Below are 13,750 nucleotides of genomic sequence, written 5' to 3'. Positions count from 1 at the left end.
AGTAAAAATGGTGATTTCACAAGAGCATTGCCACGCATAGTGCCCTGTTGCATGCCCCTTTGTGCCAAGGATGGAACCAAGGATGAATTAGAGTCCAGCTAATTAGCCCACCTGATTCATTTGAAAAAAACTAACCCAAAACAACCAAAAAACCAGCACATCTGCCATTTTGATGCTGAAAATTCTTTCCATTTTGATGTTTGATTTTTTCCCCCTACGGGCATTACTTGCAAAGGGCTCAGTGTAGCATGTGTAGAGAGCACCCCAGCTAGCCGTAAACATATTTTTCTAATTGGTTTACTGTGGAAATAATGCCAATGGACTTTCACCTCTGCTCACGGTGTGATGATGACACATCCATGTTTTCATGCCCTTCAAAAAGGGAAAACAACAGGACTTGAACCCTTTGGCTTTATCTAGAGTGGCTCCCTTGTTTGTTAGCTTGTTAGGAACACGACAGAGAGAAAGGATCAGCATCTCACAATAAACACAAATGGCACACCTACTCTGCTACTTATATAGATAATTTTCTTTGACATTAACACTGAAGTGATGTTCAATTCACATATTTTACCCAATCAATGTTATTCTTCTTCTAATATCCACTGCCAACATGCAAACCTATTTGCCTTGAGCAATAGAATAAAACTCTCACCTCTTCCAATCCACAACGCAGCATTTATTGCAACCTCCTGTCAATGGCAGGCATCTTGCCATTCTTCCTTTGCAGGTGTCCTTGCACACCTCTTTCTTCCCTTGCAGCAAGCCAGGTAGAGGATAACTTCAATGAATGAAATATCATGCTAACAGCATTGACGTCCTTGGCTATAAGTGAAAAAAAGGAAGCATTTGCCATTTGAGCCCGCCAATGGTTAGACGATGAAAACACTTTTCAAACCCAAATATATTTTGGTCTTTTGGACCTCAGGTTTCTGTGGGTTCAAGCTGAAGATGTCCTCGCCAAGGTCTCCCGCAAAATGGATTCTAGAATGGCAGGTTGCTTTGCCTCCTAACCTTTTGTTCCTGCGTCCTGTAAAGAAGCAGTATTTTAGGAGAGGGTTTTTGCTTTTTTTCTTTTTTTGATGAAAAAGGTGCAGAGTCATACCTTTGAAAGTGTTTGTGAATTGTTCCGAGCTTGCTGCTGTTGCAGAGAAGGACTCTTGGAAATGCTCTTCCTGGAAACTTGCACACAATAGACTGTCAACTTACTAAACATTATACTGACCTACTTGTTCAGGATTAACCTTCTCAAGTACCCCATCTTTTTATGTACACCCGATGGCTAGCTTTCCCACAAGCCAGTCCTCACTACTTCCTCCAGCACAGAGTCCACCTCCCCCCCACCCCCGCTTTCTCTCTCTCTCTTTTTTAATTCAGCTGTTGCCAGGTAGAGTTGCCATTCTTAAATAACACCTGTACCATTTTAGATGAGTCGGGAAACTGATACCTTTGTTCCTTTTGGTGACGTACACAGATTTGCAGAGGTCTGAAAGCCCCGGCCTCGGGGTCCTGAGCTCAGCTTTAGAAGGGACAAGATTCATAGATGTTAGGTGTTAGGGTCAGAAGGGACCTCAATAGATCATCGAGTCCGACCCCCAAGGAAGAGATATGCAGCAGCACTGACTCCTTTGGAACAAATATATCTTTCTATTGCAGAAACCAGAAGGAGAATAACCAGATTTGCCGCTTTCAGTATTTATAGTCACAGTTGGGCCAGAATTTAAGACAGAATCAGTTACTCTGCAACAAAAATCCAGGCCTTTGCAATTCTCTGCTTCTTCCAAGTGTCGTTTTAAATTTTCCACTCTTGCTGTGCCACCGAACACCACTGTGTAGCTGCTCTGGGATGGCAACAATGGAAACCAGATGGTTATTCCCTATCTAAAGCATCCTACCCTCTCTCTGGGTCAGACTCTGTCACTCTCCTAGCCATTCGCAGTCCTCCTCGATACTCTCGTTCCTCATAGTGGGAATTACTGTTCAGCATGACAAAAGGGTGGTAGACGCTGGCTCAATATCAGCTAGACAGTTTGCACATATCCCTCATTATCTCTTTTCCTAATTGTGATAAATCCTTCTTAAATTAGCTTTAGAATGCCACTGCCTTAGACATTCCCTGTTCAAGTCCTCTCCTGAGATGACAATGCTTCTCCAGTGTTAGGAATTACTAGTTAATAACTTGGCTATTTAACCAAGATTAAAGTGAAGGCTGTTAGGGATCATGCATATGTTAATATTATGATAAACCAATCCCTTTCCAGAAACACCATGAAATTTGCAGAGGAGCACTGTGTCAACACCAGCAGCAAAACCACGGAGGGCATCTTCCTCCTGGTGCAGCATGTACGGAAGATGTCTTGGCTTGAGCGCTCTTTGTAATTTAAGAAAAGGATTATGAGCCCAAGCCACAGTAGTACCAAGCAATTAATGAAATTGCTCTTTTGGGAGGGCTCTGTGTACTCTCTTAAATATGTTGGAAATTACCCACAACCCCTTAAGGACACTACTTGGAACAAAAGCCAGATTTAAATCCTGAACTTAAAATAATAATGTGGCATAAATCTGGAGGCAGCTAGCCAGGGAGCTCCCTAAGCTCTTTATTTTATTTTTTTTTTAAAGATAGCATTTCACCCGGTGCACACATTTCTTTATCTCTCTATTACCACATACCACACCTGGGTATTATGGATATAACGTTTTGTTCCATCTTTCTACTAATATTTGTTTCAAATGTAATATGTTTAAATATCACCATCTCCCCGGGTGATGGAAGATGAGGCCTAACTGGGCTGTAGGAAATCCAGTTCAAAGCAGCTGAGTAAAGTAAGGAGCTAGCCTTTCTGTTATTCCAAGGGACGGTGGCCAACATCATGACCTACAGTTTCCTTAGGTAGAGGAGACAGCTCTGAGAAATATCTTACTGGGGAGTACCGAGGAGGGAGCCACAGCTCTGTAGCATCCTCCCACTTTGCAGTTTCTATGGTATTGTGGCCTGAGTGGGGAAACCCAGCCATTTCCTCTAGCCAAAAACAGATTTCCATTTGAAAAGGATCAGGATTTAAAGCTGGGGTAGATCCTACTCTAAGGCCATTGTCAAACACATGTAGCAGGATTCAACTAAGAGCAGCCTCGTTCCTGAGGAAGCTGTGCAGATGGTGGGAAAAACAGATTAGGGCATTTACATGGGATAGCTACGGTCTAAACTACTCCTGCCTCTGTGTGCCAACATGCAAACTGGACTGTCTTTCCAGTGGTGGTTCTGGAAGGGTAGGAGGCATTGCCTACTATAAACACACTTTGGTTGCCACTACTAGATGAGCATGCTACAATCACTACTAGATGAACACGCTACTATAAACACTACTAGATGAGTATAAACTAGATCTGGAACCTAGATGAATATAAACACTACTAGATGAACACGCTACAGCCACTACTAGGTGAACACACTACTAGATAAACACACTACACACGCCCAATGTCATCAGACATTGTTGGAGACACGTGTGTCGGTATGATGATTAGCCATAGTTATGCTTTCATCTTCTTAGCTGCTACCTTCACGTTTCCAAATGTTTGCCCTTTGAATTGATAAGGCTGCAGAAGTTTTCACAAGTGATTTTTCATTTCAGATGTTCTTAATAGATTAGAGCAGGATCGTGGTAGTTAAAGATCAGTTAGATCATTGAATCTGTCCCACTGCGGTGTGGGTTATTGCATAGCATATCAGAGGATGCACAGGTACAATGCTCCAGCCTTCGCCAACGCTGGTTCAGAGCTCTCATTTGAGCTTGAAGACCTCACCAGAATTATTTACTAATAGTTTAGAACGAGCTTTTCAGTAAGCTAAACTCTGGGTGAGGTCATATTTTAAAGTACAACGTAGTCCAATCATTAAGCTCCATGCAGTGAGACTATCACCCAAATGCAGAGTATGATTAATGGTACATACTTCATTTCCCTTCACAATGGAATAAATAGTGCCTGCCATTTGATAACAGATAGGTTTCCCGCAACTTGCTTCAAGTTACCATAATCAAATCTAGAGAGTTAGTATATTTAAGCTAGTAATTCAAAAGTAGGGTATATATATACAAGCTGTATATATCTCTGCAAAGCCTGACAGCTGAATGGAGACTATGACCTTCATTATTCTAAACCTCATTTACCCAGAACTCCCCATTATCTGCTACAGGACCATTTATCTAGCTAATCTATGTTTCTATTCTGGGCTATTCTTTACAGCATCTCAGTGCCTAAAACAGGGTCATTTTTAAAGACGGGTAAATAGTGCAAAAAAAAAAGTTTTCCCAACAATATTTCAGTGAATTCACTCAGCAGTGGGTTTCCCCCCTCCGCCCACAGAGTATTGAGGTAATCCATTTTATTCTCAAGAATGCTCAGGGAAAGCAGATGTGGGAGCTCTCTAAGCCAGTCACAGACTCCTTTCTGATGAGTTAAGGGGGGAAAAAATACCTCCCCAAAGCCTGTAAGAGATCAGGGCCCACTGGAGTTTTCACCTACTCAAAACTAGATCCTGACCAAAACCCCACAGAATTCAGAGGAAAGAATTCAGCCCCATTTGTCTGTCAAACTTGATTAATACAATTGTCCAAGTTTGGCTGTACCCAATTTTCTGGATAATCACTGGACAGATGAGTCACTGTACTACTCACTTACACCATGGGCAACAAATACAGCCACACCTTTGTGGCTGGTGTCAGACAGAACCAGACTTTTTGTCCTTACTGATTAAATTGCAAGTTATTTTTAAAAGTTAAACACAAGGTCTCGTTTTCCCACCTATAGAAGAAATGGAAGTGAAAAAGTGATGTAGCAATTCAGTTCTTTAATATCAGATACTAATCTGTAAACGCCGAGGCGCAATGAGGCAAAGCCCTTCCAACACAGATAAAGTTGCAGTTTTGTCTCCTAGTGGCTTGAGATGCCACTTGCTGTAAATAGTTTAATGCTATGTATTGATTTTACATTCCTGCATTTGTACTATTTCCACTTGAAAAAGCTGGTGAACGTTTGACTTTGGCTGATGAACCAAGACCGCTAGCATTGCCGGCTGGCAGAAGGATGTGAACCAGGCTGCTGTCTGATAAGAGAACCACAACTCCCACCGGTTTCATTGGGAGTTTCAAACATTTATCCAGTGGCAGAACTTAACTGTGCACTGTCAGTGCCATTACATGAATGGCAAGTGCCAACTGCACTGCCTTAGAAGTAGACACAGGAAGGAAATTGGTTTTCTTCGCTAGATGCCAAGAGACAAAAAAAGAAAAGGAACCCCCGCAACTAACCCTGATCTGGAAGGGGTGGCATACAATGATGTATGACCAGACAGCATGCCATAATATGCCTTGCATGTTGCTAATAAAGACATCCCTCCTAGATCTGTAAGGAAGTAGTGTGCTTCCTTGGAGAAAAAATACTGCAAGCTGCAACCATCGTAACCACTAGGAGAAACCACTTGCATAACACCCTTATAGTTTATTGTCTTGATTAATTCAACTTGATCGCAGCTTGAGCTACCTTTCTTGATTCCCATCACTAATCTCAAACCCGGATGGAACCACACCACTGAATAATAAGTTGTGTTTGTTGCCAGCTGTGTGCGTTAGGGACTGCTCCACCACCTAAACTGGGGTGAAATGATCTTACAGTGTTTCCAGGCTGTGACCTTTAGAGCAGACAGCCCAAATGATTTTCGGTCAATGCTCCCTCTGCTTGATTTAGAAGCCCATTCTAAAGGTAAAAAAGCCAGTGCATTGAGGCAACTCATTATCCCCTTGATCTGCTCTAGCCTGATAGATAACAAATCTGACCTTTGCTACAGAAATAGGTTGTTATACGGAGTAAAAGTTCATTCTGAGTGACACTGTGAATGTTAACTCTCCCAGAGACAAGGATACCTCCTCAGTGCATAATATGCAAATCAACTATACACATAATGTCACTCTCTGAGTGTGAGTGAAAAAAATGTGTGACAAAAGTCACTTCAGTTATATATATAATGCAATGAGAAGGATCTGAGAATGCAAACAGTAGGAGCTCCTTGGTGCTAAGCACTTGAAGTGGAGTTGCTATGTCTGGGTGCCAAAATGAAAAGGGAATTAAAAAAATCTGGCTCCTGTGCAGGTAGCAAGTACTTTAAAATCCACTTGCACATGGAAAATTCAACCTGGAAAACACCTTTGTTAAAAGACTTACCAGGACTGTAATAATCATGACAAAGACCAGAAGCTTCCTATTTCTGAAATCAGTTTGAAGCCCAATTATCAGTCTTTGATTTCATCTATTATGATAATTTGAAGGTCATCTGACTGCATAATGAGTTGCAATCAGGTCTGTTTTTTCTTCTTTTTAACCTTCTGATCTCCACCCCACCCCACCCTGGGACTTTTTTTTTGCCAAGTAATGCAGGTCCATAAAATACAAAAGTCTGAACAAGCCATTTTGCCAAGTTGCACAGATGAACCAGCTACATGAGCCAACCCTTACGAGAGTCACGAGTATACGCAAGCTTGCCAAAGTGTTCATCTGTTCCTGATGCAGCTCTTCAGTATGTTTATGCCTTTCTCTTCTCTGCTTGCAAATGTGGAACAGTAGAAAAAGCTGATAAAGGCATCTCTGGTGCATCACGGACTATATGGGTCTGCAATTTGCATGAAAGAGTTACCACATTACTGTACTCTGAATGTAGGTCAAGAAAAGAAAATGTTCAGTCTAAGGCACTCACTAGCTACCTTAGCCTACATGTGATACACCTGATAGTTTTGAAATGTATTTAACATTTTTCTTGCATTTGAATCTTTTTCATTAATGGCTTGCGGTCACCAATTATACAGAGGAACACAAACTAATAGAGCGCAGTCACCAAGACCAGTGACTGAATCAATACGCTGAGCATCCCTGCTATAGAGGTGGCCTTTGGCTTTCTGGAAGGAATTATTTGCCATATAAATGTGTGTATAATATAGCTTGAGGGAAGAATATTGGCACAAGGAATAGCGGCTCAGATCTTTTGCAGTCCAAGTGATGCAGTTCTACTGAAGTTACAGCTGGTTTTCTTAATAACAATGAAGTCAGTAGAGCTAACTTGTCCTCACCAAAGCAAAAATCTGGCCGCTTGTGTTCTCCTTGGTTCACTATTTCGCACAAGTTGCTCTCCCTTATGAAGAAAACAAAACAGCAAAAGAGTTTCCTTTTCATTATCATATTCAGTTCAGTTCTTGCTTCTACTGAAGGGAGACTGGCAGGGTATAAAACATGAAAAAGAAGCTCTTCAGCTACTAACCCTTTCTTTCCAATGACTACTAATCATCCTACACTCTTCTCTTTTTTCATGTATTAGGCTGTGAGTGCCGCTGAACAAAGAGCAATAAAGTGAAAGAACTTTGAAAAAAATATTTAAAAAACCCCCATATCCTTAAAACCAACAAGACCCAGGATAGCCGTCCTCCCAGGATAATGATCAGCAGCTCATTAAGCACTGTTACCTAGAGTATCCCTGCTGTTTTCTTATCAGACTGAAAGAACCATTAAGGCACTTACCATCCAGTACTGTATATTTGATATAAGTTCTTCCTCCTAGATTTATGAACTCCCCATTTCAATCCGCTGACTCTGGTATCGCTTTGAATCCAGTCTCTTTAAAAAAAGCAATGATAAGGAGGCCATGATTTGCAAAACTTTTGGCATTTGAAGTTCACTTGCTCACTGCTTTGAGTGGATCCAGGACCAGAATGTCCCTCCGTAACCAGGACCGCACAACGGTAGACTTTCCAGAGGCACAAGTCCCACTGACTTTGAATGGGACCACACTCCTAAGTCACTGGGTACTTCTAGAAATGCCAACCCCTCCTATTGCTGAACTTGCCAAAACTCCTCTGTACAGTAACAGATACATTTGTAGGCACCACCTTTATTGCCCATGACTCAAGAATGTTTTTGCCCAGTGAATTTATACCGTTTCCCTCCCCCTGTGCCAAGTCCCACACAGCAGAAGGCACAATAGAATGGAACATCAATACTAAAAGCAGGGCTGTCCAACCTCTGAGCCCCAAAGGGCCACCCCACACCAGTGGGGGCCAAATGTGGCATATGCCACATGAATCAAGCACAGGCTACCAGACCATGCAGGCACTGCCCCTACATCCCACTGCTGCACCGGTGCCCACACAGACATCCCCTTCCACTGCTGCTCCAGGTGCCCCACCACCTGCTGTGCTGCATGGGCACCCCTTCTCACTGTTGCACCATGCATGTGCGATCCCCACGCATGGCCCTGTATGTAGACAAGCCTGACATGTAGACAAGCAATGACTCACCGCTTGTGGGACTGTCCTGCCCTCTTGGACAGAGAGAGGAAGTAGCAGCTGGAGGAGGGACGGGAAGCCCAGATATCCCGGCTGCTGCTGCAGACAGAGTGATGGGGGGAGCAGCGGCCAGGCAGAAGCCTGGGGCTGCAACTTAAACCCCTGTAGGCTGCATGCAGGCCACAGGACGCCAGTTGGACAGCCCAGTACTAAAGCATCAAATTTCATTTAATTTTTAGCTAGCGGTGTGCCTGAGTGGCAACATTTAGACTCGCATGCAGATTTAGAGCATGACAGTGGCTCTCCCCCATCCCATCTGCAATGTCCATTGGACATCTGCGGTGCCAATAATTCTTGGTCCACATTGGAATGGACCTGAGGTCATTTGACGTTTTGGTGAAAAATACATGAGACCCATCCTCGAATATCCTATTGTTAAGGATGCTCAGCTGAGACGAGGGGGGCTCAGATTAGATTCTCTGCTTCAGCAAGTGCGCCCACAATTCAGATGTGGAAGGTTCAGGTCCCTGCTCTGCCCAATTCAAACCCAGCACATGGATCTCACTCCCACACCTTAGCCTAGTAGTCTGGCCACCAGGCTATTTACTGGTTAGTCTCCCAGTCATTCCTGTTACAGCTCTTCCATGCTGTCTCTCTCAAACCCCTCCCAAGATGGCTCACCCACCTACCAATTATGCCTCATTGAATTGGGTATTGCCAAGAATCAAACATTTGTTAGTCACCTCACCCAATGGGATGTTCATAGCATTTAGGTCTGAGTGCAATAAAAAAGTGTTAATTATAATCCCAGGGCTCTACAGGTAGAAGATCTCAATGCTTGTCTACTTGCCAGGCTGGAATCTGGTGCCCACTTGATCCTCACCCCAAGCAAGGCAGTTGGACAGCATAGATAGCTTGAGATCAGCCCTGAGCATATGTCTAAGCATCACTGTCAGGCACCCTCCTTCAGGGCATGTGTCAGTCCCAAGCTGTCTACATTTCCTAATTGCTGAGCTTGGAAGAGCAGGAGGGGTTTATTTTCTCAGCGGTGGTTTTGGACTTGTCCAGATGGACATGTAGAGTCAATTAGAGCAGGGGTTGGCAACCTACAGCCCGCTGGAACATGGCTGGATGGGCAGGTGGGGCAGCAGGGAGAAGCAGCGGTGGCAGTGAGAGTGGCCAGGTCCTAGCACTGGCCTGTCTCAAAACCAAACTGGGCCATTTGGCCTGCCACCAGCAAAAGTTGTCATCTGCTGAAATGGAGTGCTTTTTCTTTGCATACAAAAATAAAAAGACATGGGATTTTTACATGTATATTGGCATCTTAGTACCTGCCTTTGGCAGCTAGTGCCCATGACTCCAGAGCAACAAAAGCAACTAGCTGCAACCATGGCTTAACATCATTTATAAGCAGGACTCCAGGAAAAAGATGAGGCTACAGAGAGGACTGGGCTTTGTAAGAAAATGCTGTAAGAACTGGAATGGTGATTAAGAGGTAGTGTACTCCTACTCTTTCTATGGCTGGTGTTCAAAGATTCATGAGGCATCAAAGCAAAATACAGTGTCTTGATTTCAAAATACTTTATCATGCAAAATATCTCTCAGGGCAACTCATTAGCAACCTTGTGAGGACAAACAAAGATAACCAATGTATTTCCAACCATTACCTCGTTTCTACGGAGAATGGCAGTTGAGGTAAATTACTGCTTATTTGTATGTTGTAATGATGCTGCCAAAAAGGAGGAAGTGTTTTATTACTTACAGTTCCTCCAGGAGTTTTGCAGATTATCTTTCCACTACGCAGATGCCAATCAAAACAACACGGCAATGAGAAAGACCGGCTAAAATGTGTTTTGTTTTATTTTGTTTTTTCAAGTAATGCTATTCATTTGAGAGTCAGGAAAGAAACTGGCACATTTGTGGGAGTTCATCTTCAGGGAATAAATCTATTGCTATGTACATTTTATTGCTACTACAAACATCACTCTTTTTTTGAGATGCTGTATAGTGCCTCAAACATGAAAGCTGATATATTTTTTAAATGCTAGATGTGTCAATCAGCTGGACCGCCATGATTTCAAACAGTAGTGCTCATGGTTTGGGCTCCACAGGCCGGGTTAATGGTGTGGGGCTGGTCTGCAGGCTGGATTGGGCCCTGTGCTGCTTCATGTCAAGAGATCGGGTTTTGGGCACGCCACACCGCCTCCACTTAGCTGGGATTGAGCTCAGGGGTCCCATGATGCCTCCGCTGAGTCCCTGCATGCAGGGATCAGGCCCTGTGTTGCCCTATATGCCCAATCTAGCATGCAGGGCAAATCCTGCAGGGCTCCCCACAGATCCATAGGGAGACTTGCAGGCTGGATAATATGCTGACAGTGGCCAGACCTGGCTTGTGGGCCAGGAGTTCAGCACCTCTGATTTATAATGACAGGAACCATGAACAACTTGATTACAGAGGGGATGGGTTTTCCCAAGCGTCCATTGGGAAGGATTTTCCAGCAGTTAACACTAATGAAAAATTGATTGTCTCTTACCTACAGAGTGAATAGGACTGCTAAGCAATTGCATATTCCAGTGCCCTTTGTTGCTCTCACTCAAGTCACCCTCAGAAGACTGAACACCCTACCAGAAATGTCTTAAAGGAGACAAAATATCACATTTGAAATACCTCATCTCTCTAGATAGAACCATAGAGCAAACTTCGTCAAGGCTGATTCTGCATCTTATCCTTCTGGAGTAAATTAGTTCAATATCTTGTAACTTATTGCTTATGAGTCAAGTTAGTTAAAATTCAGAATTAATATTTCAGGAAAATATTTCTAAATTGGTTGACCAACCTGAATGAAAAACAAAATTAAGCATTTCCTGTAAAATGGAAATTTGGAAAAAAATGGTTTGAGGAATACCCATTTTGGAATTTTATTTCATGGGCTCGCTCATTTTTTACATGATCTTATTTCTCACAAAATCTTTTCACGTTATTTTTATGATCTATTAATTGCCATTTTATAGGATAGGAAACTGAAAATTTACTCTTTTGACAAAACCAACATTTGCCACCGAATAAACTTTTCAATGAAAACGTTCTGACCAGCTGAAAATATGAATCTTATAGACATGACAGCATCCATGATCCTATCTTTTCAGCAAGCACATGAAAAACCTCTCGTGGTCCTTTTCATAAGTTACCTCCATGTGCTGAACTAGCACTTGCTCTCTGCCCATTTTGTTCCATGTGCTTTGAACACCAAAATGCTATCCCATTTCTCCAGGAGTCACAGCACTTCACTGATGTTGTATATGTATTTAGTCTGAAGCACACAAGGATAAAAGGAACTCCATAAATCTCATATATGGTAGCATTATTTTCTATTCTCACAGCAGTCTTGGATATAAGAAAAAGGTATGGGATTGCAATGTCTCCAAAGGATTATAATATTAATTACAGCACTGTACCATTATTTTTACTTTTTTGATGTTCTGTAAATGAAATGGCCATAGACATTTTACTGCCTTTGATTAGAGCTTCACTAACCCATGTGAAAATGCCATAATGCATTACAGAAAGGTTATTGAAGAAGTGGCAAAGAGTGTATAAAGACAGCAACTGAGACTATAGAGAATCTTACTGGATTTTGCTACATGAAGAGGCTAAGAGAGCTGAGTTTGTAAGAAGAGAAGCAATACTACAAGGGCATGCTTGAGCTGGATAATATACTTTGGGCATCTCTAGAAGTAAATAATTTGAAACTATTGGCGATCAGGAACAAGAATCTTTAGGGGGGAATCAAATATTGAATGATTTTATGAGAGTTTACTTCTTTATCCAAAATGACAGGGTGGTATCAGGCCCTATGATCATTAAAGACTGGAAAAAGGTTCTGAGCCAAAACACTGGGTGGACAGAAATTGGTATCATGAGATCCTTTTGTGAGAAGCCTGGTTTCCTTGTGAGAAATTTGACAATTTTAACATTCTTACATAGTCTCTGTTAAAAAATAAATACTTTTTTTGTCCCAGAAATAAGTTGAATCCTGGGTTTTTTGATGGTGAAGTTCATGAACCATCAAACTGTTGTAAGCTAATGAGGTAAATACCTTCTCAGCTTTTTGATATACTCTGTATCCTTCAAGGCATAGCAGAATGCCTACCAGAGATACGTCGCTTGCCTGACAACCCCTCACTAGCACTCAGAGTATCGACTTGACTTTACCAATTTAAAAGTAGCCGTCCTTGTACCAGAGCTCATACCCAACTGCATTTGTTGTTATTCCTCTAATGTTCTTTGAAGCTTTGACAAGGGGGAAAAAAATACAAAATTTGTGAAATGGTCAAAGGGAAGAGTTGACCTTGCTTTATCATCCTACTGACAATTTAACCGAATTGTTGATCCTAATCAGAAGAATCCTTTCTCTAGCAACTGTCCAATAAAGTGAAAAGAGCAGAAGGGTACTTTATGCTTAGCTTTCTAAGATGTACAAAAGAGGAGTAGTTTAATGATTTAGACCCAGGACTTTTCATCCAAAAGCACTTGGAAAGCTGGTAAGAATTGTGCGATGCCTTGTTCAAGAGCAGAAGCGAGTTAAGAGTGGAGACAGCTGCTGTCTTTGGGCATTTTGCAGCAATGCCTCTCAGTATTATACAGGGTACAAGTACCACCTGAACCTCATAGCTCTGTAAAATCAATGGCAAGACAACCTGAATGGTTGTTAAAAAAAAAAAAATGTATACACATTTTTATATATATATATATATATATAAAATTGCCACAAGTAACAGGCACATACAGCTGTATGGGAGCATCCACCCTGTATATAGATAGGGCAGGCATTTTCTTTCTTCCCTGCACCTTATTCACGGAGCAGTTCAATATCTCTTGCCTTCCTCTGGCCTTTAGCTTAGCAGGTTATTTTACACCTCATAAAAGTTACTAATAAAAACCACAGAATAAAAAATGATGATGTCGGTGTCCTTCATTGTCGTTTTGGTTCAGTGCCATTCGGCAGCTCAAAACGTATCGCTATACGCCGCCGGCTGTCCAAGGCAGGTGTTAAGACCTCAGGATTGTAAAGTCAGTGTTCAAAGAGAAATGTCACTCAACACACTCTTTGGCAGCAGATATATTTCTTTGTCACAAGGAGGTCAAATTTAGTGGCCCCTAAATTCCCCAAATAATGTTAATAATGGGTCTACTAGATTTCACCTGTTAGACTCCATTTAAGACTCTCAACAACCCCAAATGCCCAGACTTCCTATGGTACCACTCACAGAGGGACCTCAAAGTACATTTTACAGGAATGAGGGAATTCACTCATCCTTCTGATTCTTGGCCCAGCAGAAGACAAAGAAATTGGGAGTGAAGCTGTCACTTTGCTGAGGTCACTTCTTCAAGCCATTGTGCTGCCCTTCCCTGTATTAAGAGC

At 42.2% G+C, this 13,750-nt stretch overlaps 1 long non-coding RNA gene across 1 annotated transcript in view; it reads right to left on the bottom strand.

Moving 5' to 3' along the window:
• Nucleotides 1–7,589: 7,589 nt before the first annotated feature.
• LOC102376682 overlaps nucleotides 7,590–13,750 on the bottom strand; it is a 9,193-nt gene continuing 3,032 nt past the window's right edge. The window contains exon 3 of the long non-coding RNA XR_323368.1: nucleotides 7,590–7,659. This is a non-coding gene — a long non-coding RNA (uncharacterized LOC102376682). The remainder of the gene's footprint in view (nucleotides 7,660–13,750) is intronic.

The sequence above is a fragment of the Alligator sinensis genome, unplaced genomic scaffold (genome assembly GCF_000455745.1).
Source record: "Alligator sinensis unplaced genomic scaffold, ASM45574v1 scaffold876_1, whole genome shotgun sequence".
NCBI classification, from domain to species: domain Eukaryota; kingdom Metazoa; phylum Chordata; order Crocodylia; family Alligatoridae; genus Alligator; species Alligator sinensis.
The sequence above is the reverse complement of the archived record's forward strand: the minus strand, read 5'-3'. Positions and strand labels throughout refer to the sequence as shown.